The following is a 24,579-nucleotide window of genomic DNA, read 5'->3' as shown; positions in this document are numbered from 1 at the left end:
ATTTCTCATTGAAAATAATTTGACATGTGTTTCAGTGTTTTTTGACGTTTTAGTAAAAAGGAAAAGAAAAGAGATGGAAAGGAAAGAGGATGGGGATTGTAATTATTATAATAACATGTCGATATCTAGGAACCTTTGAAGGTTAGGAGCATAGAATTTGGTATTTGGACTTTACATTTGAAATAATTAGGTATGTACTTAAGCGTTTTTTGATGTATGTCTTACAGGGGGAGAAAAGGGGCGGGGAGAAAAGACTTTTATATCTCGGAATCCTGGAATGTTAGAGAAATGAAACTTTTTATTTGAACAAAAATTCGTTATGAAATGAAATCCTTGATTTTTACGTCCCACGTTTATGCCGGTTAAGCTAAAGGAGACGGTGATTATGAAAAATAAATGAAATGAAGAAAGTGGAAGGAAACAGGAAAACCCCGAGAAAACCCACGAGCACGGTGTTTGTCCACCACAAAGTCCACACGGCACGAGCTGGGATCGAACCAGGGACCCCAAGCACCGGAGGTGAACGCTCTACCACTTTTTTTTTTTTTAACTTCCTGACTTATTTTCTACTGCAAACACTTTTCAGGACTACTAGACACGACAGGGACACGAACACAGAAATATCGAGGTCAGTTAAAATTCCACCCTTGCTACTACAGAGGGACTCGAACCCCCAATGGGCTTCACCTTACGATAATCAGCCTAACGCCTCAGACCACTCGGCTACACCCACCGGCAACCACTGAGCCACCGCGGCCCCTTAAAAATTCGTTATGTTTGCAGGCGTATGATGTGCGAGGCCGTAGACCGAGCAAATGTGTGGGCTGGGGGGAAAGCCCCCATGTACTCGCACTGAAATTCTGGTATGTCTCGGGATACCGGAATGTTATTACATACAATTTGATATTTGAACTGAGATTCGGTATGGTTGTAGGTTTACGAGGTACGAGGTCATAGGCCGATCAAATGAGATATCAGATGGTCTAAGGGCAAATCCCCAGACATTTCTTTTTAAATTGATTATGATTAGAGGCTTTTGTGGTGCGAGGCCCTAGTAACGGGGGTCTAGTGGCGAAGCCCCCAACTAGCCGAGGTCTATTAAGTATATAAATGTATTTGCGTAATGACTGGAAATTGCATGCATGCCTGTGGACAAAATTGCATAAGTAGCCACGAGAAATGACAATCTTTTAAGATAAAAATTTTAAAAAGCTACCAAAATGTACTCTTGAATGAGTTGTATATTATGTTTGCGCAGGGGCGAATCCAGAACGGACTCCTGGAGCGGGCGGATGGATTCTTAGGGGGCGGTTGGGGATGCTAGCAGTGAAAAATTACTTAGATGATCTGAAATTGCCACAAATTACTACTAAAGTACACTGTTAATGGTGTCGCTGGGAAGGGGCGAACGACTTTTCGCCCTCCCCCTGCATCCGCCTATGTGTTTACATGAATGATATACCTCCTTATACAACCTATGCAGAGTTAATAGTAGTGGATTGCTAATTACAAAGCTACGTGTTACTGCTCGAGGCTCCATATGGTATTTTGTATACACATACAGTACATTAATACATTGATTTTGATACATTAATTGCCATTTAGAACTTCATCTCTACTAGAAACGTATTTTTAAAGAAAGAAAAAAAGCTCATCAAGAGCAAGAAAAGGAAGTTGCTCCTTAATTTGATTTGATCTATATTTTATGGACTGTTCCATTAGCAATGGCCTAGCTCATCACGACTAGGAAATGGCCTCATTCAGTGACCACAATAACTCAGAAATAATTAGAAAAGTAAGCAGCCTGAGTCTAATGAAGAAGCTTGGGCTTGAGACTAAGGTTTCCTCCCAGCATTTGACTAGTATTACAGAAAACAAAGGACAAATTCCCATCAGGACGACCGCTTTACTACCTTTTCGGTCAAGTATTTCCACTAGAATCGAATCTGACAAAGAGATTGCTCTCACCTAAGTCGAAAGTTTTACTCAATCAAATTTGGAGTAATTGTGACATATTAAGGCACGAAAACCAAATATCAACAGAATGAAGAGAACGCAAGGCTGTCACACGATAAGATACCAAAAGTGTCTTAAAATCTTATTTTAAGCATAGGAATGAAAGTCACTTTATCAATAATTTCGAAAATTTTGCTGATTCGGAACACCCGAATTTTCTGACACGGAGTTTCGAATCCGAAATTTCGGATCCGGATTTTGGGATCCGGATCCAATATTCGGTTTCTCGAATCCGGATCCAAGATCCATTTTTTCGGATCCGGATCCAAGATCCGGATTTTCGGATCCGGATCCAAGATCCGAAATCTCGGATCCGGATCCAGTGTCCGGATATCCGGATCCAAAAATATCCGGATCTGGCCATCCCTAGTTATTATCCTCTGTGATCCTTACTTCCAGAAGTTTCTGCGCACTGTAGATAACTTATTCGCTGTGGTTGCAAGACTCTTTGTCAACATTCTGGCAAGTATCAAAACTTGGGGTTAGTGTGCACTTTATTGTGTACCTGCGATGGACAGTGTGATCGAGAAGATAATTTTGTTTTGAGTTGATCTTGTTTAAATAAGAAATGTGATTAACAAAAATTACTTCCCCTAGTTCTCTGAAGTACGTTTCAGATGTTAAGTTAATAGTCATACTATATCACTAATATTTTATCTTTGAAATTCTTAACATATTTAATTATATAAATTTTATTGTGTTTTAAATTTATCCCTCGCTGATATACTGTTAAATTTATACATTGAGTCTGTTTCATGAACAATTTAATACAAACTCCAAAAATATCAAACTCAGCTGGGCGGTGGTTTGAAAATATGACGCCTTGTGCCTCGAGCAATTTTGTAAAATAATATGAAAAGCATAATTTTCAGACAATTATATTCTCAATGGACTGATCAAAAATGTTTTAAATGTAAAATATGTCTTTCGAAATGTACAGTTCCCATATTCCTTGGAATTTCCATATAGCGCAAATACTAGTGCAAGCCTTATACTTTCATATAGCGCATAATACTTTGTTTAATAACATGAAAACTATTCACTTTCGGACAATTAGTATTAAAGAGAATATATTTCAAATTTATTTGCGAAAAATGCATAATTTCAGCGTTGTTAGTTTTTCAGTTTGATAAATAATATAATATTCAAAATACCTACAGCGGCTACTTTGTATAACGATGTCATACACTTAAAAAAGACAAATACTGACCTTTGGGAGCAAACACGATACATCTATGTGTTACTTCATGATTCAACTTATTTAAGGAGAAAAAATAGTGGTTTTGCACGTTTCTATCACCTTCTTTAGGTAAGAAAGGCATAGTTTTCTTCATGCATGTTTAAGAGTCGACGACAATCTTGGGTTTAGGACGTCATATACTCGCCTTTCGCCACAAAGAAAAGACAATAACTTATGCTACTTTATATTCTATATATGGAAAAAGATATTGGTGGTTGTTGCACGTTTCTATCGTTTCTCTAATGAGAAAGATAAATAATTTTTATAATCGTTATGTAAGCCATGGCGCCATACTGTGTTTATGACGTCATATCTTGGCTTTTAGACACAAAGATGAGCCAATCACATGTTATGTCAAGATTCTTCACATTCAAAGAAAGAGATTGGCGGTTATTGTATGTTTCTATTATTTTCCGTGGCGAGAAATTCCCACTTCTCGTACCGGAGATAAACCGCGGCGGCCATCTTGGATTTATGACGTTATAAAGGGTTTTCAGCACCGACAGAAGATAAACACTTGTGATTTGCTATTCTCCACGTTTAAAGGAACATACTGGTAGAGGTACTATGTTCCTATTATCAAAGGGCCAATGGAACTACAAATGCCATATAACTACATCTACGGATAGATTCGAACATTATTCACGAAAGGTCGACATTTAGTCCTACAAAATATTGATTATCTCAGTTATTTGTTGAGATACATCCATGATTCTGGTCGCGTTCGAAAGCTATTGAAATGACCTTTGACGATTGTTTCAAAGTATTTTTCCATAATCATAGCAGTTTCAAAGTTATTTGCTATAAAACATAGAAAATCGTTTTGAAAATAAACACTTTTCTAGTTTGAGATGCCATATTTAAAAATGGTGGCAATATAAGGCAAGTATTTATAATGACAATAGTGGTACAATGGATTGCCTGCAAAATATCAGGATTTATTTCTTATTAATAGGCCTATCATCCCTGAAAGTGGCATGTTGGTATCACATTTTGCACAATTCGTCCTTTTATGCTGCTAAGCTACTAGACTACTACTTATCAACCGCCAGTACTAGCTCCAAATTCTTTTCATCACAATGAAATACAGAAACTTTCTAAAGAATATGGGGAGGTTAAACAAGCTTCAGCTCAAAGCCATAATGAGACGAGTAAGGGTGAAGTTAGCACCTCTAATTCCCAAACGGATATTGAGAAAGTATACGAAAATATGCAGAATCTCGTGTTAGCTCTTGAATCATCCATGAACGGTAAGAAAAAATATAACAATAATTACAAGAAGAAAAAGCCGCAAACTCAGAATTATTTTAACCGGGAGAACGAAGCACAGGATAGTTCAGCCAGTAACCAGAACACAGATCAAAATAATTCTGATTTGTACAAACCTCTAATATGTAGGACTTGCAAAGGAATAAACCACATTGCTAGATTTTGTCGAACTCCTAAGTCAAGTTTAAACTAGAATCATCTACGGATCGAAGGGGGGATCTGATAGATATTCAAAAGCATCAAATCCCCATAAGAGTAGAATCAAGGTTATGTCTTATTACAGCTAAAGTTAATGGAATGCAACAGGACTTGGTAATTGATACTGCAGCCATGATTGCAGTTTGGCCTGAGCATTTGGTTCCAGAAAACGTGCAACGTGTAAAAATTACCAGCAATTTAATAGGGGTGTCTGGTGCTAAAATTATTTCAAAGGAAGTACGTAATATTTTTGAAAATTTTCTTAGGAAATAAGGCTTACGTACATTGTTTTAGAATTATACCTTTGAATTCCAAACCTTTGTTGGGCATTGATTTTCTGTCATCAAAATGCCTCCATTTCCTTTTCCGACTTGACACTGACATTGTATAGATATGGTAAACCTTGCAAGGGGCACTTGGTAGCCTTGCTTGATATTTCAGGTTATATATTTTAATATTAAATCTATCTATACATAATTAAGTTGTGTGTATTAATTAATAAGTCAGGCCTGACACGTATTTATCTAATGCATTTATCTGGTTCTATCTATTTATTAAGTATAGCATAATATATAATCTTACTATGTTTATTATATGTAAATGTATGTAAATATCAATTAGTGCATTATCCCAATCATTTATATATGCCAAATTTTTCTTTTAAGATTAAGATTCAGTTAGTTAGATCGAGTATTACTCTCTCTCCCATTTGATTATAGACCTGGTAGAGAGGCTAGTTTTTTTGAAGATTTCTTTTTTCTTTCATGCTTTTCCAGTAATTTTCCACTGCTGTAGAAGTTTCTAGAACCGTTAAAACTTAAATTTTTTCTTCATTTTTCTGTCCCCGGCAAAACATATAAAAAGGCGGATATTTTTATGGCTTTCGCTGTTTCAGCAGGGGAGGCATGTAGAGTAGAGGGCTACGCTGTTGGCTGTTCAGTCCGAAGGGAATTAGCAAGCGAGCTTTTTCCTGGGAATTTGTCCTTTTAGATTAGTTACTGGATGACCAGTGGATATGTTAGTCCTTGGCTTTCAGTCCCGCTAGAGAAAGTGGTCTCTGGCCGTAACTAGGTGAATTCCAGAGTTAGGAATAGGAATTAAAGAATAAAATAGGAATTTTGAGCTCTACGTCAGAGTAATGGCTTAAATGGGCTCTAGTTACTGGTTAGAAGGAGTGAAAAGTAATTTGCTCTTTGGGGTTACCCTAGGGAGAGAGTGAACCCAGGGCACTTAGGTTTTGAAACTCTCCAGGTGCTGGGGGTTTTACAGGTGCTGGAGGTTTTTCCCATTAAAATAGAATCCAAGTTGCGATTTGGTTTCGTTTCCCCGTACAGTCAGGCAATAGTGAGGCTTGGCTGGTGTTTTTGTTTTCACACTGCGACTTACGTGTTTGAAAGTATTAGAGTGTGTGTTCACCTTTTAACCTAGAGTCTTGAATGGAAGACGTAATACTATAGCTGGGCCATGAGTGACGGCTGCTACTCCTAATTCCCTAAGTTTACCAGTCCTTAAGATTTTAGCTAGTTTTTTTTCTGGATTTCTCAGTGTTGAGAATCCAAACCGGACTGTTACTAAGTGAAGTTAAGCAGTCTTTGAAAGTAAGGAATATGGACCTAGAGTAGAGAGAGTACTAATTTCCATATTACCGTAGTTCCCAAAGAATTATTAGAGAAGTCTTTTATTTTTATGTTTAGTGATATTTAAATTAGAGTTTGTGCTCCTTGAACTCTCATGATGAGTTCATTGGGAAGCCGAGCAAAATATTAAAAATTAAATTTACAAATTAAGCTTAATAAATGTAGTTATTCTCCGTAAATCTTTGACTTGTTAATTTTAACTCAATCGTAGTTTTGAACCTGTTACCTAGACAACAGCGAGCGGACGAATTATTTCTTTTGGAATTTATTTCTTTTTTTTTGTTGTAAGGTAAAAATGGCAGAGTCGTAAGAGTGGTGTGATTAAGTATATCGATTAGGTTTATAGTTTCGAATAGAGATAAAGCGATCAGATCCGATCAGAAGGAGAGCAGAAATATAATATAATAATAATATTTTTAATTTTGTTTTTTATCTTACAACCTCCCAAATCGAATTTTACAAATTCTCGTTTTGCCAGATAGTATTTTGTTAAAAGTCAATATACATGGACAGCCTCAATTAGTATTAAAGGTCAAAAGAAAACTTCTGCCTCACACACGTACTTTTGTTCCTATAGACTTAGTAAACGTTCAGAATGTATAGGAATATTCGTGTTTTGAACCAAACGCAGATTTGTTGTTAAAGCGAAATATTTTTATTCCCAATGCATTGTTGCCAAATCAGAATATACTGATTCCCATTATAAATCCAAATCCTCAGAAGGTAGTTTTGAAGAAGAATACAGTTTTGGTTATGCATCGCCTTGTGACGTTGTTTGTAAAATATTTGAGGAAGAGGGAGAAGGCGAAAAGGCACTAGTCTGGGAAAGTGAGTTTAGCGAAACTGAAAATGAAGACCTTAGAAAGCGTATAGAGTATCACCATGAGCGCTATAATCCTTCTTTGTTAAATGTGAATCTGGCTTCGTCTCAGTCTCAAAAGGACACAATTTTAAACTTAATTTTTAAATTCATCGATATATTTTCTTGAGATCAATATTGTACAGGTGTTACTAGTCTTATTAAGTGTGATATTCCTACTGATAGCACTATTGTTAATGTAAAGCAGTATCCTTTTTTATTGCACTTGGTAGATCAAATGAGAGATGAATTAGAAAAATTAGAATCTCAGGGTGTGATACGTAGGTCTAGGTCTTCAGGATTTAATAATCCTGTTCTTCTTGTAAAGAAAGCTCAAGGTGGTTATAGATTTATATCTGATTTTCGATTTTTGAATCGGATTGTGCGAAAAAATGAGAATTTTGCAATACCGTCCATGGTGCAAATATTTACGAATTTAGCAGGTTGCAAGTGGTTCAGGGTTCTTGATTTAAATTATGGATTTTTTTAACATTGATCTGACGGAAAGTTCTAAACCTAAAACAGCTTTTAGCATTCCTAATATTGGTAGTTGGGAGTACAATTATATGCACCAGGGATTGTGTATTTCTTCCTCAGTGATGTGGCGCTTAGTAGCTATGACAACTGCAGGTATTTTAGCCTCTGAACTCTCCAAGTTTGTGGACGATTTCATATTTTATTCTAAAGACTTTTCCTCTATGCTCAGTACAATGGAAGAAGTATTTAAGAGACTTCGTAGAGCTAATGTGAGATTAGGAGTTAAGAAAACTCAGTTATTTTATAATGAAACATTGATTTTGGGACATCTTTTATCCGAGCGTGGTATACAAATTGCGCCGCATTTACTTAATCTGTGAAAGATTTTCCTCGTCCTACAACAGTTAAAAAAGGGGTCATTTTTAGGGCTTACTGGATACTTACGAAAGCATATAAGGAATCATAGTAACATAACATTACCTCTTCAGGGATTATTGAAAAAACGAGCGAAATTTCATTGGACGAGCAATGTGAAAAAAGTTCTCAAATGTTGAAAAAGTGCATAGCATCTGCGCCTGTTTTAGTGCCCTTTCACACGACGCGTAAGACCTTTTTACATGTAGATACAGCTTATGACGGGCTTGGTGCTTGTTTATTACAAGAAGATGAGAATAATGAAATACACCCAGTTGTATTTTGCAGTAGAAGTCTTAGACCACAGGAGAGAAACTATGATGTTATGTCTCTAGAAATTGCTGCTGCTTATGCATTTCGTATTTTTAGATTCTTTTTGTTGGGATGTAAGAAATTTACTGTTATCACCGATAATGCTAGTTTAAGCTACTTACAAACATCCAAGAATCTTACGGGTAAGCTAGCTCGTTTGAGTAATTTCTTTCAAGATTATAATTTTGTCATTTTGCACCGTAAGGGCGTATCCAATAAAATAGCGGATGCATTGTCAAGAAACCCTGTAAATGAGCCAACAGAGGAGGATAATGCAGTTGATATAGAAAATAGGCTTTATTTTCTTAAAGACGAAAATTTCGACATTTCTGTCTGTCAGAGGAAAGATAGTTACCTATCTCAAATTATACGACTGTTAGAAACGGATGGATTGTGTAGTGAAGTGGAACCGAAAATTCAACGGGCAAGCTATCATTTCTCTTTGAAAAATAGTATACTTATGCGCAGGCAGAAAATTGGTGAAGAAATTGTATATTTGATTTGTGTTCCCTTGTGTTTACGTAAACATGTTTTTGAACAGTATCATGTTTCTCCACACGGCGGGGCCCATATGAGTGCACACAAAGTTTATGAGAATATGAGGCGTCGATATTATTTTCATGATTTAAAGAGATATGTGTATTCTAAAGTACGATCGTCTATAACTTGTCAACTTGTGCGACCGATATATGGGAAAAAGCCCCACACATTACAAATGTGTGAGAACAGTCCTGTACCATTTACTTCGACCACTTTTGACATTTACGGTCCGACTGTACTAGACAAAAATAAACATCGTTATCTTTTTTGATAATTGATGATACAACTAGATTTCTGGTGACCACAACATTGGAGAAAGTAGATGCAGAATCAGTGGCGGATCAGGGTGTCTATCGGTCACGAAAGTGACGAATGTCACGAAAAAGTCACGAAATCAGAAAACGGTCACGAAAGTCACGAAAAAGTCACGAAATTTAGCTTTTGGGTCACGATTTTTTTATCTGTACAAATGTAAGTACATATTGGAAAATTTTGTTTTATGAAAAGTCAAAATTCACCACCAAAAGTGTCTATTGTCGGCTTTAGACGCTACTAAATCACTAGCAAAGTACGTTTCTATCGCATGAATGAAAATTCGGCCTAATTTGAACCCAAATTCGCTCTTGAGAATGTTACGAAATTGTGTGTTTTGTTAAAGAAACTGTCACGAAAAAGTCACGAAATTTCATTTTGGAATTTTAGTAGATACCCTGCGGATGCTTTAGTAAATTATGTTTTTCTAAGGTACGGCACACCTAAATTTCTCAGACTGGACAGAGGTTTAAGTTTCAAGTCTGCGTTGTTTAAGGAGCTGACTCAACGGCTGGGGGTTTCTTTGAAATTTGCAGATACAATGGAACACTTTAGAATTGGTGTTGTTGAGAAGGCTGTACAAACAATTTCTATGCTTCTCAAAGCGTATGTGTATGATAAGCAAGAAAAGTGGTCTGATTGTGTTCAATCCATCACATTTTCTTATAATCCTGCCGTCCATTCTGGAATGAAGTTTTCCTCTGCTTATCTTTTAATGGGCTTTAATCCATCACTGCCAGTGGATAATACTATGTCTGTACCTGTTCAGTTTCAATCTAATGAAGATCGACTGAAGAAGATTGAAGAAGCTCGCCGTGAAGCATATATGAATCTTTGCAAGAAACTTGAATGTCAGAAGAAAGTATCTGACGCGAAAACGTCGCACTCACAATTTTCAGTTGGGGAGACAGTCTTAAATCTGGACGTAAACCCGAAACCAGGAAAATCGAAATTTTTCAGTCAAATATACAGAGGCAGTGGTATAATAACTAAAAAAGAATGATGAGAATAGTTATATCCTGCAGTATTATTCTCCACGTGGTAAACTTGTGGGAAGATTCCATTACTGTGTCCAGGTTGAAGAAATTCTTTCCAGAAGAAAAGGACGAAGAAGAAGAAAAGGGAGATAAAAGCAAAGCAGAAGTAGAAGAAAAGGAAGGACAAGAATCTAAAAACAGGAAGAAAATTAAACAACAGGATTTTGGGCAACAAAAAATACAATCAGAAAATAAGGAGACATCTCGAATCACGAAACATGATGAACATCCGGACCATGAGCAACATAAAACCGGTGATGGCCCTAATCTTCGAAGATCAGAGAGACTCCGTCAGAAACATATGCAAATGAAGACATTTGTATGATTGTTAAATAAAAAGACAGAGTAAATAACACAAAAGGGAATAAAAAATTAGATTAGGGACTAACACAGGTGGTAGTCTCCAATAACGCTGTTCATTACAGTGGCATGGGCTAATGGTGAGCGCCTGTGTGTACCAGTTTCTCAATATCTCACCCCGATGGCCAAGCTACGATTTGTGGAAACACAAATCGTCCTTTCATTCTTCTATACTGTAATGGAGAGAGTTATTCCTTCTTTTAAACTATTTAGAATCATTTTTCCTATTCTTCGGTTAGATATAGGAGGGGGGAATCTACGTTTAAATAATAACATCTTTCGCGATTTAGAGATCTTTTTTTTACAATTAGAGATTACATATTTTAATTTCTTGTTTCAGCGTTCTCTTAGCAGAACGTGGTCAATAGGTCATACTCCTGTCATCTTTACGTTTGCTGAGTTTTTTTTTATTGTTTTGTTTCTGTTGGTCGCTTTATCGTTGAACGTCTGTATATTTATACTGTAATCAAAGTACAACATTCTCATTTGCTCCGATTTTTTCTTTTTCTTTTTTGTAGTTCGACTAAGCTGAGTTAGCGTATAATGATAATCAGAGGGTTTTGTTTTGTATCATGTTTGAAGTCTTATTTTTTTTTTTTTTATTTTATCGTTCGATTACAGGTTAGCTGTAATTCAAGATGTAAGACAGGAAAAATGAGTATATGTACGGGTAATAATGATGCTATTTTAATGTAGAATAATAGAAGTATTAGTTTGTCCTTTTGTTAGGTACCAGGGACGTTGTTTACTATTGTTTTATTTCTATTGCATTACTAGTTATATTTAGAAAAGGAAGGATTTATTGGGAATACTTCCAGTAGTACGTTCACGTGTAATTCGTATCTATTATTCGTCTTCATTGATAGCATCTATTCGTGCATGTTTTGTATTTTTTTCTCCACTGAATGCATGGAAGTTGATTTTCGTTTTCTTTTTATTTGCTTACAGGTGCACAGGAAACCGGATTGATCTTGCGATCTTTCCGTCTTATTTTGATGATCGTAAGCTTATCATCTCTAACCGCTACTCATCATATGCAAGTAATTTCTGGCATCTATTTGAAACCACTACCAAGCATTACTTCATATGCCTACAGTTTACCACTATTCTAATATATCACGTTAAAGATTCCTGAAATTAAACAGTTCGACAGTTCACTCCAACATGTTTTCTACGGTACAACTTTACCTGTATCAACCGAGTGTGAATTAGCTAGAACTATAATTAGGTTGCATAGGGATATGTTTGAACATTTTGGTCTCCTACAGCATTTTAATCATTCTACCGTAAGTGATGTGAAACTTCGGGGCAAACGTTCTTTGTTCGGTTTTATTGGTGACATTGCTAGTTATTGTTGTGATTTTGCTACTACAAAACAAGCCCAACCATTGCGTACTAAAGTAGAACAATTGAATCAGATTGTTAATACTGTGCGTTTGCAATTAGAAGCTAATCATATCTTTTATCGAAATTGACTCAAGAAATTAATTTATTTTAGTCAAAGCTTCAATCTGCTTTTGGGAAATTTGATGAATTTTCTCGTCACGTGCTAAATCAACAGAAAAATTTGGCTGATGAAATTCGAAACATTCATGAAGAAACAACTCATACTACACGATCTATTATTTTGGAAGTACTTACAACCTTACTTCAAATTTCTCAACTTTCTCGAATTTAAATGTATGAGGAAGTAATTCAAAATTGTCGGCATCACTTTCTATCAGCACAGGTAGTGTCACCATCTATTCTTAAGCAAGATTTAAGCAATTTAAGAAGGATTTTGATAGATCAGTTTGATCTTGCTTTTCCATTGGATCTCTTAGACTTATATTACGAGACTGATTTGGTTCATTGTTCTGTTGTGTCAGATTTTATTCATATTCAACTGAAAGTTCCTATGATTCGTACAGGCAAATGCTAATTACAAATTATACTCTGTTTTACCAATACCCTTTTTACATAACAATATGACTTGCCGCATTTCTTATGACCCTGCATATGCAGCCTTGTCAGCTGATAATACATTCATTGTAATTACAGGATCAGACTTGCAACATTGTCAGATTCATTCAGAACGCTTATGTAAAATTCGCGATTCGAGAAGGATGAAAGAAGCAGAATTCTGTTGAAAATTTGTGCTTTCTTAGATCTCAGGTTTAAAGAAGATAATTTGGGTAAAAATATTGAGATAACAAAAGGTAGAGTACTGTATAAGTTGAGACTTATTCCAGCAGGAAATCCTAAAAAAGATAATCGAGGGAATGTTGGTACTAAAAGATTAGACAGTTGCCTAAAACGAAGGACATTTGGTGACAGGATAAAGAAGGCAGTCACATAGAATAACTGAACCTGTACCTAAGCCTTAGGGATGCAGATTTGGAGGAAGAGCCACTACTTTGGTGGAATAATCATTCCCACCATCTTTCAAGATTAACAAAATTAGCGAGAAAATATTTGTGTACACAAATAATCTTACCGCTGAGCATGCTGGGCAGTTAATATTTCTGTCCATGAACAAAGCTATTGTCCCAAAAACATTTTAAAATACTATTGAATATAAGCTAAATTTTCTCATTGTTTCACATCTCTGGCTTAGTATAACAGGGGATTCATAAATCAACACGAAGTACAGAGTCCGACATAATTATTCTAACATAAACATGTTTACTAGATTTATCATTTCTATAGGTATGCAAAGAAAGTAGACAAAATTACAACTGCTACAAAATAAATTTGAGTCTTCTACTAAATATATAAACTCATGAAAAGCATCGGATACTTATTTCCACTACCAGAAAGGATGAAAATAGTTTGTTTACATCTGGATATCAGCATTCAATAGAGAACAGCTAGTAATTAGTTATGTTCCCCTTTCTATGGATTACTACGATAATTTTTTAACATGACTGTACTTTTTTGTGCTGACTGCAGAGTTCATATTTCTACACTCTGAAGAAGTTCTTTCAGATGGCCCTTACTTCTAATGTGATGTTTCCTAACACGATCTTCGAGCTCGTTCCAGATGTTCTCTGTAGGATTTAAATCTGGTGATTTGGTCGGTATCTTCAAAGTGTGAGGAGTGTTATACACCATCCAAAGCCTCATAATTTCCGCAGTATACTTTGGATCATTGTCCTGATGGAAGTAATAACCATTTCCCAATCCTAGCTTATGTGCACTCCTCTTAAGATTGTCCTAATTCTCTTGTATTCAAACTTTTCCATGATTCCATCTATGAGCACCAGTTCCCCAACACCTGATGAAGCCATACATCCCCATACCATCTGTTGCCTCCATGTTTCACTGTAGCTACCATCTTCTTAGCTGTATTTGATAGCCTTCATACTGTAACACGTCCACCACCCTTGTATAAGCAGAATTTGTTTTTATCCGACCAGAGAACGTGATCCCAGAATTCTGTTGGTTTCCCCTATACAGGTTAACAAATTTTAGACTCTTTTTCTGATTCACACAATTGGCATATGGTTTCCTCGTAGGAAAACTGGCATTGTAACCGGCACTATGTAAAACCCGTGCAACTGTTCCTGTGTGCATCACAGTGCCAGAATATTGTTCAAGGCTTCCTCTAATCTCAGATGCCGGATTTTGCTTGTTTGGCTCCTGTCTCTAGTAGTAAGTTTAGAAGGAGCGGCGTATCTCGGCTTATTCACAAGACTATTAGTCTGTTTGAAGCGCTGAATGATGGAGAACACCATGATTTTGCTTCTGTTGACTGTACTATCAATTTCGGAGAGGGATGTGTGTTGTTTGTACAGATTAATTACGACATTTCTCTCTTCGACTGTTGTCTCCTTACCTTTACACCCCATGTCACTTGTGAATGCTTAGTTTTACACTACAATTACGGGCTGCTGTTGCGAGGCACAGTATGAAATCAACGATTGTGTGGTGGGGGCATAAAACATGCATCCAGTCATGTGTCTACTGGTTTGGAGACGTTATGCCGTCCTATAAGTGAGACCGCAGGAGAAATATAGTAGACTATATATTGTGTGCTAAATACATGCATTATGATATTTTAAATATAGTTTCGGAGACACATAATGGTAACGTTTATATGTTTACAAATTCAACACTACTAAGCAAATATGATGTATATTGTTTATAATTCATACAATATAAATGAAGTATTAATTATATTATTCCAATACTTCTGTCGGTCTCTGTATCTGTTTTTTCTTATTTTCAAAGGTACGGTAAATTAAAGCTATTGAGAAGGGCATAGTTACCAGTGTCATTATCACTGCATAGATGTATCTGTAAATTATTCAAATAACATTCCCTTTGATTTCATAATGTCAATACATTATTTCAATATAATATTTCAATTAATATATTTCTCAAGTTTCATAATATTTCGTATTTAAAACGTTGTTTGTACAGCATAACATTTTCTTAGTTTTCTAGTGTTACGTATTAAATATGCGTAATATATATTGTTATTATGTTATTTGTATAACATTTCCTTATGTTTCATCATGATAAGTACTTTTTATTTTAATTTGTAGTTAATGTACATTTCCATTCTGCCTTTTACATATGTCCTAGTAAAACTAACCAGACTGAAAACGCTATGAAAGGATAAAAGAATTTTCAAAAGTAACATTTTGTAGTAGAAATAATTTACAGATACAATCAGGTTTAATGGCATCCATTAAATATATAGGATATTATTTATAATTTTTAAAACATTTATTCTTTAGAAAATTGTCGCGAACGTAACTATCCTCTCCCGAGTCGGGATCGAAGAACTGATTTTATACATCAGAGTCCGACGAAATACAGGTTGTTCTATAACCGCGAATACTGTGTTCAGAAAAGTATTAAAATATTGTACAATGATAGTATTGGATTTGAGGTAATGTGTATTTTTTTAGTTTTTGTAAATTAATTGTAATAATGTATATTCTAATCTATGAAAATTTATGCGAAATTTATATTGCATTAACCAACATCTTTAAACATAATAAGGTATTTTTTGTTTGTTTATTTTATTAATCTTATGAACAGGTAGCCTAACTTATAAGAGTAAGAATCCGCTATTATGTAAAGCTCTGATAGAAAAAATTACGGTAGAAACTAAAATTATAGGTTTCCTTTAAATTAAAGAAATTTGAGAGGATTAACATTCTATTGATATGGCATTTCATTATTACTTTATGTTGAAAGCTAGATTGATTGTATATTTTTTCACTGCTTTTACAAATTTTAATACAGTTATTACAAATATATTACATTGTATTTCCAATCTTCCGCAGTTCAGATCTATCATATTTTTATTTCTTCTTTATATTAACGCAAAATACATTTGACATTAAGGAAAGTTTTCATATTATGTATTAAAAAAGGTATCATGGTATAATTGAATTAATTTTTGTGCCATGCTATCTACAAAAATTACATAATTATGGTATAGCATTATGCAAAACCTACGTTATGAAAAACTATTTGCTATCAGCTAGTTACGGGACCGACTACGTATGTGAGCTCCGAACCACATGTTTTCGTTGAAAAGTTGTTTTCCTAATACAAGAAAATAAAAACTAAGAAAACTATGAGAGAGAAGAGCTAGATGCTTTGTCTTATAAAAATGGATGTATGTTTGTTCCAGCATAATTCTGGAACATCTGAAGCAATTTCAACCAAACTTGGTACACATATGACTAAACTAACTAACTAATTCTATGGCCTATGGAACCCGGAGGTTCAATGCCGCGTTCACAAAAGCTCTCCACTGACTTCTATCCTTAGCTAACTGCATCCAGTTTCTACTTTGTATTCCAATCTCTGCGAGATCCACCTTAATATTGTCCTCCCATCTGCGCCTAGGTCTTCTCAAAGGTCGTTTTCTGATTGGTCTTCCAGTCAAGATTTTGAAAGCGTTTCTACTTTCTACCATTCTAGCTACATGACCTGCCCACCTAAGCCTCCTAGACTTGACGACCCTAACAATGTTGGGTAGACCGTATAAATTATGTAGTTCCTCGTTATGAAGTTCCCGCCATTCCCCATTCCCATTCCTCTTGGGTCCGATTATTCGTCTCACGATCTTGTTCTCAAATACTTTCAGTCTATGTTCTTCCCTCAGTGTAAGCGACCATGTTTCGCAACCATACAGAACAAGAGGGATGATTATCGATTTATATATTTTAAGCTTCAAATTCCTCCACAGAATTCGCGAGGACAAGAGATTTTGCGGCGAATAGTAACACGAATTCCCTACTTTTAGTCGACATTTAATGTCTTCGTGAGTATGATTTTCCTCTGTTAATATTGATCCTAGATATTTGAAACTATCCACTTTATCAAAACTATTATTTAATATTTTAACGCATCCACAATTTTCCGTATTACGGTCCCGACACACTTCCACGTATTTAGTTTCCTCTGCATTTACTTCTAAATCCATGTCCCTGTAAGCGTTTAATAAGATCTCTGCATTTCTTTCTATTGTTCTCCTATCATCCTCTATTAAATTTACATCATCAGCATATGTCATAACCTGGTGAATACCGTTCAACTGTAGGCCCTGGTTGCTATCTTTGATTTTCCTTATAGCGTATTCCAGAACAAAGTTAAATAATAATGGCGACAACGCATCTCCTTGTTTCAGGCCATTTTCGACGTGAAAGCTCGTGGACAAAAATTTTCCTATCCGGACTTTACTTTGGGATTCATTTAAACATATCTTAATTAATCTAATTAGCTTTCTCGGTATTCCAAGTTCTGTAAGAACGTTGTATAATATTTCTCTCCTAACCGAGTCGTATGCCTTTCTAAAATATAAAATCTCTTCGTGCGCAGAACGAGCATTTCAGATACGTTTCCAGAACCTGGCTTCTAAACAGTAAGGAGTACGAGGGTGAATATCGGCTCAAGTGTGCAAGTAAATATATACCGGTAGGTAATGAATACGAAACTCGCAATCTATGGCTTCACCCTGTTTCTAAGTTTTTCATTTTCTATATGTCATTTTGAAGCCACACAGGGAAGAAACTGGTCGATACTCTATCCGTATATCACTAGTGACCCAGCTAGCAACGATGTATAAACATGTTAGAGCCTGCCCTTGGATAGAATATTAGAACAAGACAAGAACCAGTAAATGAAGTCTTTACACTTTGTTCAATGAGTCCTTCTGCTCAGCTCTTTTCGTTCTGCAGAAAGACGGAATATTGCCGCCACTGACAATGAGTCAAAAAGAGTAAGTTTCATCATTACATTGTCTGAGTGTTGATGTCTATCTCATAATCATGTTACTTGAAGATTTCAGATGCTGACATTTCAGCATTCCGAGATTCCGATATGCTGGATCGACGTACCAGCATTGTGAATTTCGAATTTCAAAGATTCAGAAGTGCTGAACCGAAGTCCTCATATTCTGGAATTCATAAATTTCTAGCTCAAGTTTCGAGATTCCGGAATTCCGAGTTTTGGAAATTCCGAAATTTCTGACTGAAGTTCCGGAATCCCGAGATTCCTGAATTCCGATATTTCGAGGTGAACTTTCGAAATTCCGGAATTTAGAGATTTCGAAATTTCGGAATGAACTTCCTGGATTCCGAAATTACGGAATTCCGAGATTTCGGAATTCCGGAATAACTAAATTTTTAATTCTGATTCCGGAATTAAGATTTTCATTCCGAAGTATTCCGGAATTCCGGAACACCCCTAATCCCTGGTTCGATTTCCTGCGCGGATTCTGCTGATTTCCTGTTGAGTATAAGTTTGTTCATACACAGTAACGTTTATACTATTTATAAGTGAAAACTCCGCACTGCAAGCAAAAGATTTAGTGTACGGTTCTCGGAATGGGAGAATCCTGGTTAGAGTCCCGGTGCAATAAACAATGTTGATTCCCTGTACCCTCCATATTCAATGCCGGAAAATCTGCAATCAATTCCCGGTAAAAGACTAACACATCCGTTCCCGTATGCTCCCGACAATTATGTTTTATGTGTACTTCATTTCCAATGTCCCTGTATTTCCAATGTATTTTTTTTAACATACACTTACTTGTATTTCGTTCCTTGCTTGTATTCAGCCGCCTTTCGCCTTGTCAAATAGTTCCACTATAACGTACGTACTTTCCCATGTGTATTCACTCCCAGATACGATTTATTGATTTTAAACACGGCTTAACTTTAGTTACTCCCCTCCACTATCAGACCTAGAAAAAAATGCTTAATTCATACTACCGACTTTGCAAATTAACTGCATTTGTATACTATTCTATCCTTGCACTACCAAACCTACAAAAAAGCTCAATACTTTGTGCCTAATGTATTTCGACTTTCGACCTATCCTACTTCGGCTTCGCCCTACTTTACGTTACACGCGTTCATATTTGTGTATATGTAGGCCTAAACGACAATAACCTTATATAAAGATTTGCTTCGTTAGGAAGGGTTTCAAGCTTCTCTCAGAGCAGTCACACGAATATGTTCATACGTAAGGTAACGTACACAAAGCTAATGTAATGTGCATGGCTAAATGCAAGTTATTGTCCTTTTAACATTTCAATAGCTACAAAATGGCAAAGAACTGAAAACTTTGGTGTAGATATTTTTGGCGTTCCTCTGTGGCATAGTCCTGTTATGCTAGTCCACCTTACCAATATGGCTTTTTTCGATACAAGTAATTAGTGCCAAGTGTGCTTAAAAACATCAAACCAGAGTTAGTAATTCAACGAATATTGGTAGAATTCCGTGGGCTACTGTCCATTTATTAATTTTAAATTCTAGTTTGATTATTCATTCATATCAGTAAGTTGAACGAAAGCAATTACGTAAATAATCATCTCTGGAAGATTCACTGCCTTTCATAACATTGTTGTTGGTGACAAATTGTGTCGCGGAATATGAGAGCAACACGATACCTTGTATCAATAAATTATTTTTGTTGTAAAACCACTTTTTTGTACTAAACGATGTTTCTTTTGAACTCACTTTAGCGACATCTACATCCACCATGCAAATTTGGAAACTTGTTTTGATTGGAATTCGGGTAAAAACTGAGCACGATGGTACTTATCGCAACTCAGGAGGCGCGAGGAGATTGTGGGAATGCGCATGAAACTAAAATCCACCGATACAAGTTACGTGTTAAAATCTTGCCTTGAAACAGACACGCCTTTCGGCACATAATTTGTAAATTACCTCTTCTTGTAAGCTATGACAATACTTAGTATTATTGCACACAAGTTTTCCACACTAATAAATATGTTGTTCCTTCTTTACCCACTAACAGTTTCCGTAAATTGAGTACTACCTGGATACTTTGTAGCTGCGCAATTATAATTCAGTTCTTAACAACTAAAAATCAGTTCCAATCATGTGATAATTAATTAATTAATTTCACGTCAGGAGTATGCAAACGTAAATTAATTCCTTATATTACAAGGTCTATTTCTGAATGTAACAAATCGTTCTTAAATTTCATACTATGTTATGTTGTAGAAACATATCAGCCAGAGTTGGCTGGTTTAAACCTTGGTTTGAACCAGCTGTTAAAAAAAAAAAAAAAAAAAAAACTTGTTTAACCCAAAAAGCGAAAAATTCGTAAAAGTGTAAGTATTCGTAAAATCTTGATTAACACACATTTGTGGGTTATCAGGTTTCACTCCCGCATATTACTCGTATTACATTCAGACCCTTTCATTCTTTGGTAATTTTTTATAGTTTGTTATTATTGTTATGCAATTGCAATCAAAGAAAAAAACCTAAATATTGTTTCATTTTAATAATGTTTACTATTGATAAAATACATCGAAATGCCGTACTTTTGGAGGGGGCTTACAAACCCTCGAGAGGCATTCATTGAAATCAGAAGTACTGTATATTTGGTATCTGTTTATGTATAAATGAGTCAGAGCCAAAGTGGGCTCAAATAATGTGTATCTTTATTCACTTTTCTTACTGATATGCAAATTAAGTCATTGTATTTTCTTAACTTCGACTAATAAAAGTCGTAGTGAACTAACGTGGACTAAATTTTTCTGTACGCTGCAGTACTTTGAAATTGGCCATATGCAATTCTGTATAATGGTTTAACTTGTGTTCTGAGTTTCTGAAATGATTCTTGACAGTTATATTAACAAGTATGTAAAGAACAGTACAACATATTTTTTTTAATCAGGAGTCCTTCGCGAGTGAGTCGGCAGACGTATCGCATTTGTGGCCAGTTAGTCGCGGTTTCAAGTTCAAATGGAGGACAATTTCTCTCAGATGTAAGCCGAGAAGCGGTTTGGATTCCGCTTTAAGCTTACGTGACCCCTTCCAACATAACCTGGTTGTTGCATAATAACACCAAGGCGAAGCAAACCTATTTCTGTCCATATGGGATATAAAAACATACAGCAAATTATTTAAACCAAAAAAGCTTGGTTTAAACAACAAAAAAAAAACGTTTTTTTAGTTTTTTAAAATAAAAAGCATGGTTTTCTCCAACCCTTATATCAGCATAGGTATCAGAAGAGCGTAACTGAGTATGTTTAAAATAACTCATGGCTCAGTTCTTGGTGTTATATTCCAATGTATGATTAATATATATATATATATGGTGTCCTAGATAACATGTTACACAGCTTGTGGGTAGATTCTTTGGAACAAATTGATTTTCTTAATACCGTGTCACTGATGTTTCATGTATTCATTGCACTAATTGTATACATAGCACCTTGCTGCAATATATTATCACCATTGTTGCCTAGTTTTCAATTGTAATTACTATCTTTGATAGTCAATGGTGCCTCGCAATTGGCAACCCTGTATCTTACAAACGAAGTCGTAGTCTAGAAAACAGTATTAAGAAAACTAAACCAGTTTGGCCCAAAGAATCTACCCACAAGCTGTGTACCATGTTGTCTGGGAGACCCTACATATGTATATCACTGACAATTGATCTGGCATCGAGAAAGTTGTGTGGTTACCGGTCATGTGATCTATCACTAATTATTTTTACTGCCATTTATAACACAAGAGCCTTTTTTCTTCTTCAAAAGACTGATTTACTTAGTAAATATGTACGTTCGTGTAATATTAATAATATTCCTTTTTAAAATGTACTAAATACGCATGTCTGTAAATCGTATTTAAATGTTTCACTGACGCCTGTTTAATTTTATTTATAGATTGAACGAAGAATTTATGTGGGCTAACTGCTTCCCATCATCATGCCTCGTCACTGTAGCGTGAGTGGATGCAAGTCTAATTATAAAAATGAGCAAAGTGATTCCACTGTTATCACATTTTTGCTCCCGAAATCAGAGCCATTAAGAAGTCAATGGATTAGGAAAATACCTACCGATTTTACCAGGATAAAAAATCCAGTGATATGTATAAAACATTTTCATGAATCTAACATAATTCGTCACAATACATTTGTTGTGGGTGGTGAAGTGAAAGTGTTTCCATTCCATTGAAAGCTCTTCTTCCAGTTGAGAATTTTGAAGGTGCTGAAGTTGGTATTGGTGCGTTCGTTGGTGCTTTTGAGCATGATTTTGTATTAGAACAAATATCAAGAAAAGTGATCCCCATTCTAACTTACATATCTGGTTATGTAGTTAGAAAGAATCGGAACGTAAGAATTGTGTAGAGTGTAAATTATGCGTAGGATCTTGAAAAGAAGTTAATGTCGAAGTTCCCATTGATCTTATTAAAGAAATAGATTGCGGAAAACTAATAGTCCCAACAGAATGTGCGCTTCCTGCAACTGCTATTGCATGGCATGTTCTACAAAAGCTCCTTGAGTATCTATTTATTTATTTCTGTTTTATTTATGTCTACACGGAATCAATTCATGTGTTACATCAATTAAGTGTCATCAAACTATTACAAAAGAGCTATGTCACATCTTTCAAACTAGAGGATATATGCCAATGCAAACAAACTTTGCGAGATGTGTTATCAAATATATGTTTACGTACCAGTAAAATAATGCTTGGAAATTTGATAAATACAAAAAAAAAATGACTTTCAAAGGAACTCACATGTTTCCGGTAAGAAAATTGAGTAAATAATGTTGTAAATTGTGTGTGGTGTACTTTATATTAGTACAAAATCGTTCAGCTGTTGCATAACTGTATTTTTTCTCGAACTTGTAATTTTTATTGTAATTTAATATTGGTTAATACATTTATGAATAATCCTGAATTTTGAGTTTCTTGCTACCTGACATAGTATGTACATTTTTTTCATAAATTGCTGGAATATATGTATAGTATCTCCCCTCTTTTTTTCTTACACGCCAGTTCGAACTAGCAAAACCAGTGGAATTGTATAAATATCAGGAAACTTTTAGTTGGTATATTAATTATTCGGTTAGGTTTATTAGTTTAAGGTACTTGCTACCCATAAACTGCAAATAATATAGAATCTATTGTTTGTCAGAAATATTTCCTGTAAACTAAAAGACAGAAAATTCAGCGATAAAATCTTGTCTCTTTAAAAAAAAAAAAAAGTTGCGAAATTGTATCGCCGCAATTCTTTATTACTAAAAATGATTAATTTTATGGTTGCGCTGTACACGAAACGAGACAGAGCTATTCAAATAGGAACTCATGTACTCACTAGGTGAGACATTACTTTCAATACATATTTTCCAGACGAGATATTCTCAACTCTTATCTCGTATGCAGCCCTAATTATTTCCTACTCATTATTGACCATGAAACCAAATGCTACATCCACTGGGCCAACCTTGCGAGATACTAATTTGAAAACCAGATTTTGTATTGAATCCAAGTAAGCACTGTGCATGGCGATGCGTGACACAGCTCAGTGGGCGTTAACGGATTGTGGGAATGTGTATAAAACTAACGTTAACCCAACGAACATGCCTTTCTTGCACTTACTATGATGTGGTGTTACTTGTTCCTGTAGGTTAAGACAATAGTTTGTATTTCTGCCTTATAATTGCACTTAGTTTTCCACACCAATAAAAATGTTACATAATTCTTTCTTTTATCTACTAACAGTTCCCGTAAATTGAGTATTGCCCGAATACTCTGTAGCTTCACCATGGATAATGTCTATATATGCACATGTTTCGTAATAAAAATTAGTTCCTAGCACGCAATCATTTTTTTTTACGTAACGCATAATTTTGTAGGTTAACGCATAGTAAGTTATTAAATAAGTCAAGTGAATAAGAAAATAGTTTTTTGTGCGTGATTTATGTTTATAATGTATATTTTAGCAGTGTCAACCAGTTACCCGACACCATTGGGTTAACTTGTACAAGTTGTTATAATATGCGGCTACGGCAGGGCAAATCTGGTGGAAAAGCGCAGCAACTGTGTAGGCTATTTGAAAGGCGTTAAGCAGCGTGTGAATTCGGATACAGAATTTTTTACAGCATATTTAACAAAAAATGCAATAAAAGGGTACTTTTTGATTACTTTTATCCACCAAATTTGTTAGTATTACTCGATTGTTATTCACGGCACAAGAGTTGACGCAGACGTAAATTAATTCCTTATACTTAGCTTCCTTTTGTGAAATAACTCGTCTTTTATAACTTCTGTAAGATTCCTTAACCTGTAGAAAAATATGCAAAAAATGAGTGGAGCAGAATACCGTATCTGTTTATAACTCAGTTTTTGCCATGGTAAGTTCATCCTCACTCTCAATCTATACGATTGCTTGCATATTGTACATCCATCACTTAATTAGTGTGTCAGTAGTTGAATTAACATGGTCTTAAGTGATTTTTTGACTTTCTTTTATTTAAACTATTTTAAAACTTAAATTTCTATCCCAGCTCGGAGGCCTCGGTTTGTGGTGGACAAGATCATGTCCGTAGGTGTTCTCAGGGTCTCTCATCTCCTCCCACATTATCATTTCACCAGTTTTTTTAAAAATATGTGTCTTACTTCGTACAAGGGAG

This window comes from Thermobia domestica, chromosome 16 (assembly GCF_964235325.1).
Source record: "Thermobia domestica chromosome 16, izTheDome1.hap1.1, whole genome shotgun sequence".
In the NCBI taxonomy this organism is placed as follows: Eukaryota; Metazoa; Arthropoda; class Insecta; order Zygentoma; family Lepismatidae; genus Thermobia; species Thermobia domestica.
The sequence above is the reverse complement of the archived record's forward strand: the minus strand, read 5'-3'. Positions refer to the sequence as shown.